The sequence below is a fragment of the Oreochromis niloticus genome, linkage group LG7 (assembly GCF_001858045.2).
Source record: "Oreochromis niloticus isolate F11D_XX linkage group LG7, O_niloticus_UMD_NMBU, whole genome shotgun sequence".
NCBI lineage: Eukaryota > Metazoa > Chordata > Actinopteri > Cichliformes > Cichlidae > Oreochromis > Oreochromis niloticus.
In genome coordinates, this window is record NC_031972.2 from 44,860,002 (window position 1) to 44,877,783 (window position 17,782).

General features: G+C 39.1%; 1 protein-coding gene across 2 annotated transcripts in view; it reads left to right on the forward strand.

The window, feature by feature from the left end:
• Positions 1 to 17,782, forward strand: part of lingo1a (leucine rich repeat and Ig domain containing 1a) — a 122,508-nt gene that overhangs the window by 94,948 nt on the left and 9,778 nt on the right. Inside the window, exon 1 of one of the 2 annotated variants that reach the window (XM_005453101.4) lies at positions 2,317 to 3,013. The exons of the other annotated variant lie outside the window; for it this stretch is intronic. The gene's annotated coding sequence lies outside the window, so the exon portion shown is untranslated. Of the gene's footprint in view, positions 1 to 2,316; positions 3,014 to 17,782 lie in introns of those variants that run through there. 2 annotated transcript variants of the gene reach the window in all.

A 17,782-nucleotide genomic window follows, 5' to 3' on the forward strand; every position in this document is an offset into this window, starting at 1 on the left:
TGGCAGAACAGAATCCCAGCGGTGATAGACGATTGGTGCTGGTGAAGATGGGGACTTGGATGGGTTCTGATTGAGCAGAGTGAGGCAGAGATGGGGAGGAGGTGGCTGTACAAATGACAGACTGGAATACAGAATGACAGAAGAGCACTGAGATTTAAAGCACATGGGTTGGAGCTGATTGGCTCACTGAAGGTGGGCAAGAGAATGATTGGACTAGAGTAATGATGTCAGCATTGACTTTGACAGCGTGGGAAGTGCGGTAAAGAATAGACTAGGAGGTGGACATCAAGGAAGCAGGTAAATGGGTGATTACAGATCTTCTATACTGAATGCATGAATAAGTTTCATCATGAGCATAAAATTGAGAAAAACTAGAAAATTGAGAAAATTGCTGAAAAATCATAAATTTCACCAATTTATTTTTGCCATGCTAACAAACATGCTAATGTTCAACTTTATGGCCACTCGAGGTTAGGCAAGATTAATGTGACTCTATTTCTGAAAATGAATTAAGCACTCATAATTGTGTTTGTATTATATGCACATATGTGTGTATTTTTCCTGAAACAATGTAAAATCCATTGTTTTGTTTTTTGGTTTTGGTTTTCATTTAAGACCATTCATTAACTCATGGGCACAGTGCTTTGCAAGTTTTTACCAATCAGTGAGTTAAGGTCCTAATTGTTTATGACATTGATAAAAGTTTTTAATGATATTTAAATATATCTTTTTAAAAACTGGGTTATTGGTAAGGGTTACACCTAAAAGCAAAGTAATGATTCATAATCATGTCACGGGAGACAGTGCAAACACCATGTAAACTTACAGATTTCTATGATGAATAGGTCCGATTTTGCAGTCGAACATAGAAACATACCAAATGTTTAAACTGAGATAATTTATTATTTCATGAAAATTTTTAGCTCATTTTAAATTTCATGACAGCAATAGAAAAAACAGTTGAGACAGGGCTTACTACTGTAGCATCCCCTCTTCTTGTAATGACAGTCTCTAAACATCTGGGAACTGAGGAGACTAACTGCTGGAGTTTTGGGAGAGAAATGTTGTCCCAGTCTTCTCTGATATAGGATTCCAGGTGCTCAGCAGTGTGTCTTCTTTTCATATCTTTCATTTCATGTGCAAAATATTTTCATTTGGTGAATAGCCTGGACTGCAGGCAGGCCAGCTAAACCCATGAAGTTGTAATAGCTGCAGTATGTAGTTTAGCATTGTCTTACTGAATGCAAGGCCGTCCATGAAAAGTACATCAGCTAGATGGGAGCATAAGTTGCTCTGGATCATGTTAGCATATGGTTTTTTTGTATGATAGATTTCTTATCCTGGATCCTGGAAAGTGTTTACAGACAGTGACTTCTGGAAGTGTTCCCCAGTCAAAGCAATGGTTTCCATGTCAGAATCATGCCTGTATTTAATGCAGTGCTACCTGAGAGTCTGAAAACAATGAGTGTCCAGTATTGGGTTTTTTTGGCTTTGTCCTTCTGAAATGGTTCCGCTATTTGTAGATGCAGGTTTTTTTTTTTCCAGATTAATAAGCCTCTGCCCATCTTTCCTTCTGAGAAACTCTCTAAGTTGCTCTTTTTGTACCCACTCATGTTACCAACCTAAGTACCTGGAAAACGTCCCTTCACCTGTTTCTTTTTTAGTACCACTTCCCTTTCCAGCCTTTTGTTGCTCTGTCCCATTTTTTTTTTTTTTTACTCAGAACGTGTGGCGACATCAAATTCATAAATACCTATTTTTCAGTGACACAGTAAAAAGTCTCAGTGTAAATATCTATTTTTTCTATGTTTTGTTGTGAAAAATGTGATTACAAGAAATCACTGCGTTTTTTTACACAGCAACCCTTATTTTGATTGGGGTTGTAATTTTATTTTCCTGTTTTAAAAATCACCTACCATCTCTAAGTGATCGTCCATAGACTCCGTTTAAAAATCACAGGAGGTAAAATATCAGGTATGTATTAGGAAGCATACTGCACAGACTGCCTCCTGGAAGAAGCAGTGTGTTGTGAATGCCTGTGTGTTTGTCTGTAGTACCCGAAGCCCACAGTGCCATCAGGCCTTTAAAAAGGGAACTGCTACTTTCTCACAGACTCCCTTCCTTCATCCTCTCACGTTCCCTTTTATTTTCACTTCTTTCTTAGACCTATATGTGATTATATATAACCGTATTTTCCTTGACGTCCCGGTGAAGCATTTGTATGTTACAAAGGTGTCGCGAACAATTTACGTTCAGTTTACCCTCAGAATATGTTGCTGCTTTATGTCCCATGTGCCCGTGTGCGTCAACGTTTCTGTGCGCGCCAGAGGAGAGGCTGAAATCTGGAAAGACATATCTGGACATATAAGGAAGGTTAACAAAACGCGTGGGGTATAAATGATATACCACTAAATGGACGAATTGCGTATGTGCCGTGATAGAACGCGGCACACACGCCCAGGCAAACACACAGCTTTACCACACACACTTGAGTAAGACACCGGGCAGAGTGCGTTCCGCTGATCATCTCCGTCCCTCCCTCCAGCAATCGGATTGCCTGTGCCACTGACGACAGCCAGTCACACAGTACCGAGAGTGTGCTGTGGAGAGACTGCATCAAGGAGCTGTGCGCTTGGATCGGGAGCGGTGCGTGGGAGTTGTTCTCCGTCTCTACCTGCCATTTGCATTCCTTCTTTATTCTCATCGGACGAGTTCGGGCTCACAAGGAGCCCCATTACCAAGGGAGGATCGCGCTGTATGTGCGCGTTTGTGTGGGTTATCTGTTTTAACTACTGCTACCGTCTCAGAACTGCGGCAGTGTCGTTGTGGAGAAAGTCGTTGGAAATCAGCAGGAAACGGTTGGCTGGTGTCTGTTCTCCCCTGTCATCTTTTAAAGCTATCTATCAAGGAGATGGACTTGAGATAGTGCGTCTCAATTTGAGTGTTGGTGGCTGGGAGTTGCCGTCGGGAAGAAATGCGAAAGGATGCTTGGAAGCAGTGAGGGCTACAGCAGGTGAGTATTTGGTTAATAAAGCCAGTTAAATAAAATAAAACACATTTAGGAAAAACTGTTTTTTGTTTTTTTTTAAATAATGCAGATCCATTTCAGTTATCGTGCATATGTCACTGCGGTTTCATGTGGGGTGAGGCCAAGATTTTAGAGAGGTGGATAGTATGCAGCCAAACCCTGGTCTCCCCCTGGCTACTTTGAAGAAAACATCCATCAAATATGTGAATTCTAGTGCGCTAGTGGCGACATCAGTTCATAACAGAGGTTTATTTGTAACTCCAAGGAGCGCATTCCGATGTCAAATCAACAATATACATATAAATATATATTCCTGCAAGTCCCAAATGGTAAGGACAGAATTTGTTGACAGGACAGAAAAGCAAACGGGGACTTGAGTGTGATTAGGCGCGTCCTCTGCAGGTATCAAAACATCCAATAAAGACACATTCCAAATTCATTTAGAGTTTTGTTATCGGTTCACATTTTAAATCTGCTTTTCTGTTCATTTCTGCGTGTGCGTGTGCTCGTCCGAGAGGACGAAGGCTTAAAGCATTAATCAAATTTAATTGTCCCGCGAATGTGTGCGTGTGTGTGTTTGTGTTCGTGAGAGAGAGAGAGAGGCAGAATATGGACTGTGTCTGTGTGTGTGTGTAGGGAGGAGAGTGAATTGCAAAATGTTATCTTCATCTAGCCTTTATTTGACCACGTATAGGCTCTGCTGAGATAACATTTGTCATTGTGTTGAAGTGTGAGGCAGTCGTGATCCTCCCTCCTATGCCATTTTATTCATCTGCAAAGATGGCTATCTATTAAATGGGCAGCGTATAAAAAGCAAGCAGGCTTCTGCAGCGGTGTGGTGGTGCATTTCTTTTTTTCTTTTTTTTGTGAAACGACTTGGGACTCTTTGTTTTCAACTAGACTACAGACGTGGGATCTATATATAGCACCAATTGCGACGAAACAGGCCACAAGATGAAACTTGTGCGTTTATGGTGCCACACTCCATCTGTTGTTTGTTATTAGAGGCTGCATTTTTAGGGAATGTGACAGCGGCCCCTGAATGTCTCCCCGCTTTATTGTGCAGCACAGCCTATTATAATGTGTGTACTGTTATATGCATATAATTCTCACAAAAGCTGTTGAGGCAGAGCATCAGAAGACTCTGTGATGCTGTGCCTGCAGACATTCATAAAGTGCTGTAGCTCTATTGGTTATAAATAGCCGGAAGGAGCGGACAGCCAGCTCGAACAGGAGCAGCCTCCAGTCGTTCCATCAGCAGCAACAGCACAGCTTCTCTGGCATTATCTGGGCGCACAATCTAACTGATAGATAGGGGGTACACTTTGAGATATCACACAGCCACAAGGGTGTGGCACGTGTATGTGTGTGGGTGAGTGGGGGGCTTTGGTTGGATGGTCCGATGTGCTCTCCCTATCAAGGTACCTTTGTTGCTTCTTGGACTCAGTAATGACTTTAGAGTGACCCCATTACAGTAAGTGTTTTTTTTTTTAAATCCTGCCCTGTGGTTGTTAATTTCATCCCCAGGCTTAAAGCCCTATTTCTGTCATGTTTTACTGTTTTTTGTTTTCATTGATGATTGGCACACTGCTGACTCAATCATTGCTGCTTTGCAGCAGTTAAGAGGCTCCTGAAGTGTGTGATCCGCTTTGTCCAGACGCCCTGGCTGCCTTCATTAAACAAATGTGCAGTCACTGACCTTGACTATCTACATTTTTCAGTAGGATTAACCTCTTTGCCCTACAGTACAGTAGGCTACGACACACATGTAGAAAATGCTCCTCTCCATTCTGGCCTACAAATTCATGCTGCTGTTGGCATGCAGTATTGAATTACAAGACGCTGATCAATGTTTGCAATAAGCTAAATCTCTACATAGCGGCTAGTATAATACAGAGTATCAGATATCACAGGAAAATCTTGATCCTCGTAACACCATTATATTTCAGAGAAGAATGGTTATGTCTTAGTAGCCCATGCTTGAAATGTAATCAGATATAGACAGAGAATGGAACAGTAAACTAATGAGATCAGACTGAAATATGTGTGCAGCATTATTCATTCATGGTAGAGATCAGCCTCACCATAGACAGCAGACTGGGACAGAGAAGCAGTCAAGACAAAGTGGGTGGTGATGGTGTGGACCATGATGTTAGTGTATGATGACTGATCACAGGCTTGCTTTCTCACAACACACTAAGTGACCAATAGTGAGCAGATTTATGATGTGTTAACATGTATCCTGGAGACACTCATCCTGGGTGTAAAGCTAACACCTACTGCATTGACAAGGTGTTTATTAGTTCCCAGTTGTGAGGCCATGGTGCCTACATAATGCTATGATGGCAGCGCTGAGACTTTTCACATGAGACTGCAATTACGTTGTTTTTATAAGCCCCCGGCTGTCGTTCCACTTTTTGCCCGAGGCTGGGTGGCGTGGTTGTAAAAAAGATCTGTAGTGGGATCATAGTGGCTATTTGATGGGAGGAGGAGGAAGCATCTTGTTCACATGTCACTTTTGTCCTTGGCTGATATCTTTAGAAGTGGGTAAGGAGAAGGAACAGCTATATGTGCTGTCAAAAACTCATGAGCATTTTTATTCTCTCTTTTGTAGTTTCAGCAGTGCAATCACTTTCATGTAAGTATTTCCATCTATTTGGAAAGTGTCCCAGACAGCATAGCAGAGGTGCTGGAAACAGCTCCTCAACAGTGTCAACAGCAATCTATTTCTTTTCTTTCCCATAAGGCTAACCTGCCCAAGTCAAACGCAACTTATGAAATGTAGTGTAATTTTTTTTATAATGTAGCACCTGGCTGCCATGTAGGGGCTGTGTCTCGTTGCAGATTTAAGCTACTTTTATGTGTTACACTGTGTTTGTGTTTCTTTGCAGTTGTGCACATATTATATATTTACGGTTCTTGTGGTGGTGCAGTGTCAGGGTTTGTAAAAAAAAAACGCCAAAAAAGATAAAGAAGCACATGTTTAATGTGTTACGTTACTATAAAAAACGTTCTTTAGAATATCTGTTAATTTATTCTGAATTTCTAGAATTCTTACTGTAAACGCTTCGCTGTAGAAAGATACTGGAGAATATGCGGCCCTTGCTGTGCCCTCAACTTTACCTTTAGTGAAAATGGCTTTCACTGTGTCACATCTGATTTCACATTTGTAATTCTAATTGCATTGCCCTTAATCCTGCGATGGTAGAAACATTAACGTGATTATTGTGCACACTAATCCAGAATTTACACCAAAATGGAAACCATTTATTTGTCACATCACAGATACCTGTCACAAAGCTGCAACTACCATACACGTAATATGCAGAAATGCACGGGTTTCAAGTCTTGATGTGTGAATTCTAACAGACAATATCCACATCCTGCTGTGACTTGGCTTTTCCGTTAATATTTAACTGCATGACATATCTTTCATGGCTCATTGCAATCAAAAGCAGGAAGCTAAAGAGAAAATTAATGCAAATAAGCATCTAACGGATGCTTTAAAACTCGGATAAACAACATATTTTTGTCGTCTGGCAAAAAACAACCCAAAAAATTGGATATTGCATTTTGTTTGCATATTGTATTTCAAGTGACCCGAGAGGCAATGCAGGGGTGGAGTTTGTGCAGTTCTAAATACAGTAAAGTAGCATAAAAGCAAAGTGTCTGAAAAGAGTGGGGTTTTAATCTTTTTTGAAGTCTGAAGTCAGGATTTACTTATTTCCAGAGTGCATGAAGCACATGTTTGTGCCCGTGTTAGTCAGGTGGGAGAGGTTAAGAATGGAGGGGGACAGATACCTTTCAAATTCGGGCTGTTTTAGATTTCTGCCCACTGCTTACTCCTTAAGTGAAATGTCATTGTAGTGTACAGTCTTGTTAGAGGCATGTCAGAGGCATGTGTAAATGTCATGCATTTACATTAGCCTGTGGGGTTCATTAACATTTAAAGAATTTCAAAAAAAAAAATCAGACAAGTGCAGCTAATTCTGATCTACTTCACAGCGGTGTGAAAAATGTCTTTAGGGAAATTCTCTGAAGGGGCTTTCCGAGAACCATTTTGTGCTTGTGTGCAAGATCAAGGTCTTCACAAAGAGGTAGGATTTTGAATGGCAACAAGCAGTCAAAATTGATTGCATGCCTACCATCAACTTTTATTAAAAATTTGGATTTCAATAACAATTTAGCCTTTATTGATGCCAGATGAAGCTATTGGTCAAGGGTTTGTATTTGCTAAGGCTTTTTACTAACCCTGTGGAGTGGAGTCATGAATGATGAAAGAGTAATGAAACTCTGTTGCCAGGAAGCCTTAAACACTCACCTCTTGGACGACTGTGTGTAAATGCCACTCTCCTAAACTGTTAGTGGGCTCTAAATTATGTTGACTGAGTGAGCTGATGGCCTAAGACTGACAGCTTTGGATGGGACTTTGGGGTGAAAACACCTGATCAGAAGTCAGTCAAGGAGGCCTCAGCCATTGAAAACGTACTCCATAGTTTCACTTATTTACAGCTTATAGTCATATGGCAAACAGGTGATATAGTGTATAGCTATGCTGTGCACTATATTTACTTTTATGGAGAACAATGGTTACATTTTAGGTGTATCAGCAGGCCACAAAACACATTGAACTGGGATCATCGAAAATGTGATGTTTTTGACGTGTAAATTCCCCGTCCGTCATTTACGTCGTCTTCCCTTCCTTTGCAGTTGTAGACAATGGATATTATTGTCCCATTTGATAATGTCACATGCATTCATGGCTGGAGTTTGAATAAATGGTGTAGCAGCGCTGATGATTACTATTGTGAGGCGAAATTACAATATGTTGCATCTTTCTATTCAAAGCAGCGATTCAAACAGTGCTATTTGGTGGCAATTTGAAACACAATTGTGATACAACAGCAGCTCCACTTTCACAGGCTCACTTGAATGGAGCATATGATATTTTTCATAAGTGGGAACAAGATTTGTGTTTGTGCCCCACCTCCCTGATGTAATGGCTGTTAAAATAGCCCATTGAGATTCAGAGTTCACAGAGTCCGGTGTTTAGGTGCAGTGCTAGTACTCTCGACTCTCTTCCCTCTGTCTAGTAGGCTGACTGAGGATGCACTTAGAAACGGAGTTGTTATTTGCACCCAACCTGCTACATGTCTCCTGTGATTTCAAATCGATTTATTAGCATAAAACATGAAGTCACGTCTTCAAAAAAAGAATATTTTGGCTAGTGCTGAGTTCATTTAAACAATACAGATCTTCCTTTACATTATGGTTGGGCAAACGGTGATCAGTGATTGGCAGAGTTCATTGTTGATTTTTTAAGGATGTTTTTAAGGATTTTTTTGTGTGTGTAGTTTTTAGCTGCAAAACTGTGGATTTAACTCAAAGCATAATTGCTGTATAGCAACATGTGGTGGTAGTGCCTCCTTCATTTTTGTTGTGACGTGGTGAGAGTTGTACACAAACACTGATTCATCAGGTTTGACTGACAGATGTAGTGCCGTGCAGACCCTGGCATTGTATGACACAGGCTCTAAATACATGTGTATGAGTTCATGAGCTACCCCAGAGCTTGTGCTAAGAAACAGCCATGTACTGTTACCTTTTTAACAACAATATTGTGTAGTAAAGGTTATCCCTTTATCTGATAATTGAAGTCTTTCAAACTGTCGGTATTGTGCATTTTAACATGAAAATAGAGTAGATACAATACAGTGTAATAGGTTAATTATGGTAAACTGGTTGTTGAACTGGCTGATTGGAAAATGTTGCCATATTTTTCAAAGCTACTTTACATTGAGATAATGAGCTCTGAATAAGTGTTTCTGATTTTGCATTGTTTTTCTTTGTATTTGATGAGCCTTGACAAGTTAAAATCGCCATTAAAAGCCACTAATCCCATTAGGATTCATTAAGAAAATGACACCTTAGTGCCAAAGTACAGAAAGGCTATCCTCCATGACACATGGATTAAAGTGACTCAAGATAATTCAAATATTTTAATGTGCTTCAAGTCCATTATCCCTTCCTTTCGTGAGATCAGTGTAGCTGCTTTTTATCCATTGACAGTCTGTTCCCATTCATCATGTGATTCAAGAAAACAGGGGCCTTGCTTTGAGGTATAAGGGGGAGCAGCTTTTAGTTCCCTAAAGCTCCCCTCGTTCATCTCTTTGGTGCTCTGCCTCCATCTTACTCTTTCAGTTTAACTTCCCTAAAAGCTCTCTCAGTCTGGTTTGTCTCTCCGTTTCCCTTCCTCACTACGACTTTCTTTAATCCACTGGCTGTTAGCAGAGAGTGAGAGAGAGAGAGAATAACCGAACAATGTAACAACGAACTGCTAATATTGTTGAAGGAGAGGGAAAGTGCAGGGAGGAAACAAGAGGTCAGATTTCAGGTTATCGACCAGACTGAGTGGCATGAAGAGATGTTGTTTTGCTAGACACGAAGAGGCAGTAAAAATCCCACCTACAGTTAGACTTCTGCACGGTGTTGTCTTACATCTCGTAGAAATCCTGAGACTTTGCATTCACATTTAAGCATTTTTTAATCAGGCCCCAAATTCAGTCGACATGTAGGATACTGAAAGTCTGTCTTTAGCAGGAAAAACACATACAAATGTTGCACTTTGGCATTTTAACACAGTAGTCTGATGTGACAGACAGTTCAGCAGCTGTTTCCATTTAGTCCTTTAAGTCTTAAACATGCCGGAAGTCTAAAAATGATCCAAGAGAGAAATCCAGGATTTTCAAGGCGAACTTGTTTTATTTTATGTTTTTTTCCCTAGACATCATTATCATTTTCTTTAAATAAAGACAGTCTCACAAGCTTTATGGTTTTGATAATATTTTACATCTGGAGCATGTATTTTAATTCCAGTTTCTGCCATTCTTCAAAACTGAGGGAGAGAAGAAAGGTCAGTTTAACTGGCAAAATGGTGGCGGTAGCATGTGGGTGGATGGGGAGGGTGAGACTGATGAAAGAGCCGTGCAGCGATCAAAGACGAGAAAATGAAATGGCATTTGACCTTGTTGGATGCCGGCGTGTGTTGCGCTGCCACAGAAGTGCAAAGTAGTTTGGGAACCTGTGGGAATTAGGAGGGGAAAGAGATCAGGTCTGAGGAGCACTGATGTGGTGTGAGAGGATGGTCCAGACAATTTTACATCTCATAACTGGCTTAGAAAAAGGTGCAAAAAGTGGGCAGAAAAGATTTTGATGGCAAAATGAATGAAATACATATTCAAGAAAGAGACGGGATCATTCTCATCTCACGTAATTCTTACTTTTGAGATTAGAACATTAAAACCCTTTATCACCCGATTATCATGTAGGCCGCCTGGAGTTATTTTGTCATTTTGGCTGTAAAATAACAAAACAGTACTCATCTTTTCTCTCTAGCTCAGCTGGTTGAAGAGTTATGGTAACGTGAAGCGCACATGGTAAAATCTAGGCGAAGCTGATTTCTCTGTCTGTGTTCAGACAGCAGTACCTTGTGAGTGCTTTGTGCTACCATGATACACCAAATATTCACGTAAAGCTCATCTTTTCATCTTCCAAAAACCACTTGAATTTTGTCTCTAACTCAAACGGTAATGAAGTTGCGTAGGTTTAAAGACCTTGTAAATTGGGCAGAAGGTTAAAAAAATAAAAAGGTTTTGGGTTTTTTGTAATGAGAAAAAATAACAAAAAAGTCATCATCAGAGGTTCTGTCAAGTTAATCAGATGACTAAAAATTAATTTGATTATAAATAAATCAACTTTTTGAATGACTGATTATTTATTTAGTCTGTAAAAGAGCATGGTAACAATTTGCTACAATTTGTTTTTGTCAAACAAACACATTTTAACACTAATAATAAGTGGACATACAGTAAAAAGCAAAATTATGTATATGAGAAATGTCCAGTACAGTTAACTGATCATGAGACTGTTTCAGTTTCAAAAAGCCAATTAATTAAAATCTGCTGTGGAATTTTTTTTTCTCTATAGCGGGAAAATGCTTATTTGTTAAGTCATTGCTCATCTTATCTGATGCCTTCAGCTGGTTCTGTAAAAAAATGTGTTCTTAATCCAGATTGAAATTGTAAAGTTTAAAAAAAAAGAAAAAAAAACAGGATTTTTCAGCACAGTTATCTTCATTTCAGCAATGCTGATTTACATGTCCTCTGTAAATGGCATACAAGTTACATCACGACAAGGATAACATGACAAGAGTACAAAGATGAAATTCTAAAACGTGTGTCCACAAGCGTCTGCCTGTCAGCGTGCTTCAACATAGGCACTGCTCTTTGCAGGGAAACAAAGGAAACAGACAGCCATTCTCATTAATTAAGGCATGAGTGGCAGAAGGGATCTCACCTCCTAACTCTGCAGATTGAGGCTGGATGTGCTTTGATATCAGTTGCACTCAAAACATAATGAGGCTTTTTTTTCCTTAGTGTTAAGAGATATTAATCCATGTATAGTGTACATGAAGTTCTACAAATTTAAGTCCGTTGTAGGAGTTATTATTTAAGAATAAGAAGCTGAAAGGAATCTGGTGCTAATGTCTGTAACTTCTTCGAAGAACAAGCATTGAAAAGAGGTTTGCAGTGTCTTTGCCAACCTTAAAGCCATCTGCTATTACTGTACTGGGTCACCTTGTCATTGATCCATGTATAGCATGTGAAATACCTAGATTGTCTTTCTGAAAGTAAGATTTTGTTCCCTCTAGTACCCCTAGGATTAGCAGAACTATAGAGATGTGATTCTCTTTCTTTTCACTATCTCTATGACCTCGTCTTACTACACAAAAGCAAAGATATGGAATGGGAGGATACAAGGACAGCTCAGACGAGTAATTTTGCCTTTAATTGCTTGAACCTCCCCAGAGTGCTATTGCTTAAGTACTCCAAAACTGTTGTTGTTTTCCTCCACATAATCTTTGTTTATATGAAGGTCAGCATTTTTCTCTAAGCTTCTTATAAGAGAATTTGGAGCAGGTGGATTGTTCACAGAGATGAGACAATGCTCCCCTGCTGGAGTTGAGAGTGAGAGCGATCTGCCCCCTTTTTCCATCCACCGCAGTCACTTTACGAAGTGTCTTCCCAGCCCATCTCAACCATCTTATGCGCAATAGTCTTTGTTTTATTTGGGGGAGGGGGTTTCAGCTTAGACCTCATTTCTCAGTCTATATCAATAGCATCATTATGTGAGGTTTTATCTGGCTAATTAAGGCTTCATCTTTCTGGGCAATCTCTCAGAGGACATGGATTAAGCTCCCCTATCTCTGCTCGGAAGCCACTGTGGGGTTGACCAGACCTGTTCAATTCTTCGTGGATTGTGGCTAGAGAGAAAAAGGACCAACATTATAGTTGTGGCCATCTCAATAGAGTTTCTTTTCCCCAATAATGCAGTAAATTGCTACTATTAGCTTTAAAGTTCATGTGACTCAGTGTTGTTTCATGTCAACTGATATAAACAAGCCCATCCACCTCTGCGTTCTTTAAAATGAATGTGCGTTGAGCCATCATCTCGAAACAAGAGGAAAATAGAATGAAGTGTTGCATAGATTTTAAATTAGAGATAAATGAAACTGTGTGTTTTTTTGTTTTGTTTTTTTAGGGAGAGGCTAGTTCATTATGTGCGTTTGTTGGTAAAAGACTGAAGACTGAACGACTGGTGAATCATTTTGCACGTATAAAAACAGATAAATGATCTAAGACCATTTTAGCTGTTCAGTTGATAGCCGTCCATTCGTGGTCACTAATTACAGTAGGCTAAATCATTTATCTTATGTGAACGAGGTTCTCCCACTGGTACGGCATAGGTTCTTTTTCATGGTGCTAGAAATAGCAAATAAACTCCCCGTTGTGTGTCTTTCTCACTGTTGATGTTTTTCCTTTTTTTGCGTGTTTTCTGCAGAGTATGGGCTATCAGGACAGAAAGCTCTACCTTAACAAGTATATGTTAACATCCGTCCCATATGTGGCAAGGGATTGGATTAATAGCAATGTAACAAAGGAATAATCAAATGGAGCCTTAGATTTTATGGTAAATTTATAGTAAAATTATAAGAATAAAGGTGTTTTCAGTGCAGTGTATAAGATGTCAAGCGTATTTATCAGGATAAAGCTGCATTGTTGGCCTAATCAGCTGTAGCCTTTTGACAATTAATTTACAGCCATCTATAGTTTGCTTCGTTTGCATAGAGAATCAAATGGTTTGTTTTAGTCAAAGCACTGATCCAGAGTCACTGGTTTCCAGTGCAAAAACAGTACTTAATGAATATCAAATACGTTGTTGCTCTGGGTTCTTGCTCATTAAAGTTTAGTGCTGAAAATGACCAGATGAAAGTCTGCATCAACACTCATTAAAACAAATGCCAGAATACCCTTCCCATGTAAAGAAACTGTTAATAGGGAAAGTGCACTGTGCAGATCTGTCACTATTTTTGGGAGGTTGAATCTACCATTTGACTTTTCCCATACTGCTGTGGAAAAGGTGAAAAAAATACCCTTTTTGTCATGGCGCATAAACACTGTCTGCATGAGAGCATTGAAATAACTGACTGTCACAGTTCTTATACCGCACTTCTGTTTTTTGATAAAGCGCATGTGAGACAGTGTTTTGTCTGAGCCCTTGCCATTATAGGAAATAAATCCAAAATGAGAATATTTTGCACAGGCAGTTGGTGCATTTGACAGCCATTAATCAAGAATTGTGTAAAAGTAAAAAAAAAAAAAAATCTGTTTGTTTTTGTTTGTTTTATTTTTTAGTGTTTTCCTTGAAGGTCGAATTGTATCTACTTTCAGACTTTGCTGATGAACACACTAGGTCTCAAGTCAATGAAATCCTCTTCTTCATGATGCTTTACAGAAATGAAGATCTAAAAGAACGAAGCCATTTCAAAAATGAAAAAAAAACCAAAAAACCCTGAGCCAGGGTTGAGGATGGGGAAACAGCTTATTACCTATTTTCTTTGAACCATGTCACAAATATGATGGCGAGTGTGAAATGTAAATACTGAAGCTAGATGGAAGCCGTGGGTGACAGATTCTGTGATTATTGCTTTTGTCTGTGTATTGGTGGAGTTATTCATTATTGAATAGCGGTGGCTATAGTAGCAGGAATTCAAACAGAATTCATTTTCAGTTACAATAAATACAAATTAGAGAAAAAAAACATGAGACTTTAAGGCCCCATTATATCCACCACCGCCATGGCCAACAGCGGTACATTCCAAATCCACGTGTTGTTTCAGCTAGTTGTATCCTGCGCTTCTCATTTTTGTATCTTTGTGCAGGTGCTGCTCCCAGGTTGAAGACACGAGTATAGGATTATGTCAGTTTTTCACCACCATTTCAATGATATATTCGCGTAGACGCTTGGAGATTTCCAGAGGGAGATATCACAACAGCTTTAAAAGATTAGATTTTCTGGAAAAAGCTTCTGATTTTGACTTCTAGCGCTGTACTAGCACTTATGCAAAGGTTTTATTAAAATATGGATTTTAAAGGTCATCTATATGATGGTATTTTGTAATTTAGAGATGAGATACCCCTCTAGTATTTGAGATAGAAAAGACAAAGACTTTCGATATACTTTTCCTACATTTCATTAGTGATGAAAGTTGATAAGATTATATATTATTTTGCACATTTAACAATGACACGATAAAGATATTGGAGAACCAAAGAGATCACCAGTAAGCTCCACCTTGCCAATACATAAAAAGAAATCTTAGGCATTGGGAACTATCTCAAAGTAAGGTGCTGTTTTGCCCCCCACTCTAATCCCTACTGGAAATAGTTGAAGCTACACTGAGATTGTGAGAACAGAAAATGAAGGCAGTTTTGGAAATCAGACATGGATGAAGTACTTTGAACATATTTGAGTATTTATGTTAAGCAATTTTAATCCATCAGCAAATACTAATGTATGCTTTATTGATTCAAATCTTCTGTCATCTCAACTCACTTCAAGCAGTTACAAAGATTTATGACGTCTTCCTTCTTGTCCTTTACCCAACCCTGTATTACACAGTAAGTCTGATTAAGCACACTGCGCAAATTGTGTTGGCAATATCATAATCTTTTTTAATAGTGCTAAGTTCATCTCCACTTGACATATATTTCCTGGTGACTGCAAGTTGTAAAAAAAAGTCCTGACACACAATAATGGGTTTTGTAAACAACTCCTGTGTGGTTGGAGCTTCACTAATATAGGCCATTCCCTACTACATTGTGCAACAACAGTACCCTCTAAAGTCTGATCCCGGTGCATTAGTTGGGGATTTTATGCATGAGGGTCAACTCTCTATCCACTAATTACAGCTCGTTTCCCTTTAAAAGCCGTTATTGTGAGCTGCAGGCACAGCTAAGCAAAAGGGACATTTTCTTCGCCACACTGGGAAGAAAGCCTTCAGATGCCAGTCACAATTAAAGTCAATATGGCCGAGAGCCTCTCCACACTGTGCCCGTCATACTTCCTAGCAGCTGATAAGATATGGCCTTAATTATTCATTACGAGATGAAGGCATGTTTCCATCTTGACTTCTTTAATTGAGGAACCAGTGCAGTTTTCAGTCTATTCGAGGCTATTAAGGCTACGTATTTGGGGAAGTTGATATACTAGTTGTTCCATAAGCCTGCAAAGGAGCTCACCAACAAACAGATTACCCCCACCCGCAACACACTCTGGGGGTAACTGCCAAATCCGCTCACTTCATCTGAGGGAAAGAATTATTCACTCACAAATTTAGTGAGAAGAGCAATATGTTCATCCCCCTCGCAAATCGTTCATTTACCCTCCCTCTACCCTTGAATAAATTTCGGAGGCTATTCAGTAGGGTCCTTATGTTGAATTTTACAATTTTAACATCTTCACCTTCTAAATAACGATTCTTCCCCCATAGCACTACTTGAGGACAGTTATGATTTGCATAAGTACTGTCATTCTCAAATTAAATCATACACTATGTCTTGGCAAATGCTTATGCGCCATAGAAGAGGTAAGGGCTTGATTCAGCTGCATAATATTAACCCATCACTCAAGAATGATTAATTCAGAGCAAAAATGTGGATTATTCAAATAGGTTTGGATGTTCTGGCAGGATATGTGATTGAGCTGACAGGGATTTTGTTTGTTTCCAATTCTAAATGTCCTTCAGCTTGCCATTATCGATCAACTGGTGTATATATAAAAAGTATATATAAAAAATTATATATACTTTTTACAGCTTTATTTTTGAAAACTTTACCTTTTACATCTCAAACCTTTGGATGAAAGCACTGTAACAAAATATTAATATTCAAAATAAAACTTTTGTGTATAATAACAACAAATGACAAATTCTAAAGAAAGAATATTCAGGATTTGAAGTTTCCTTTCAATGAAAATTAGATGGATGGATGATTACATAAGCAAATGTTTTCATGGCGTCAGATAAGCATTGGGAGACCTGTTTATTCGCCTAAGCTCATTTGTTTTTTCCACACCATCCTGCGAATTCATTACAAGAATATTGGTGAGATTTCAGTGTTTTTTGCTCATCAGTAGCCAAGGAAACAGTTTCTTTGTATCTGCATAAGAAGGGCAAATTAGTCCATAAAAGACAAAGTGCACCTAAACTACAGGTTATCTCCATTTGTCAGTTTGAGCTCATATTACTCAGTGCATGCTTACCCTATTTTGCAAAAGCTCATAGCATGTTTTTCATTCAGCAAATCAAACAGAAAGCCTTTTGGGATATTATCTGTGAAACTTAATTGCCTCGAGCACTATTTTGTTTACTGAACCAATGCAAAAGTTGATCAAGAAAAAGCTTTAAACAAACTGCCAAACTTGCTCATGCCCTATACAAATTCAGTTTGTCTGCTAATAGCATGCTACATTCAGTGGTTATTATTTGCCCTCACATATGAGCTAAAAGTTCAATAATAACAACAATAACTCATCCATCTCTTTTTTCCCCCCTTTATGTTCTTTTCTTCTTCTTATCTAGCTCAATTTCCTGCCTCCTATTCTGTATGATTTTGGGCAATAGGTTAAATTTCCTGCATGTGCATTTACATTGGTACTGCTAGTTTGAGCTATACTCTCACTGTACTAATACGATTTCTGCTGATATTATTTTATTGCTGTTGTTGCCTTCATTGTTAGTCTCTCAGTTTATTTTAACATGATGTAATGAACCACATGGTTACTCGTGTATTAATCATGTATCCATAATCGATAAAACTTATTGATTCACTTATTTAGGAGCATCAGATTTGAGTTTGTAAACTCTTTACCCCAACTGAAACAAAAAGTGTTTATCTAAAAATTGTATACAGCGATATATCAAGTTCTGCTGACTATGAAAAGAAAAAAGAAGGTTCTGGCCCATTGCTTCAAACAGACTTTTTAAAGTACCTCACGGGGCCTTGTTAGTGCAGACTTGCTCTCAGTCTTCCAAACTAAACAAAGTAGAACAGGCCAGGTTCAGCTCCAACACTAAATCACTCATCCGAAATCAGTATTCTGTATGAAACATAAAGCCTTGTGACCTTCAGCAGTTAGTGCTTCTTCTACTTTTATTGCAATGTCTGCATTGTTTTCAGTTTAGCCTCTGGAGCTCGGGGTGTTGGCTTCTCCTGTGTTGCTGGGAGAAGAGCCCACGTGTAGATGTGTGCGACCCTGACTTAGTTGCTTCGAGCCCGAGAGTCTCTGTCAACAAAAGAAATCAAGACTCAAAATGGGGTCCACAACATTAGCTAACAAAGTGATATAAAGGCA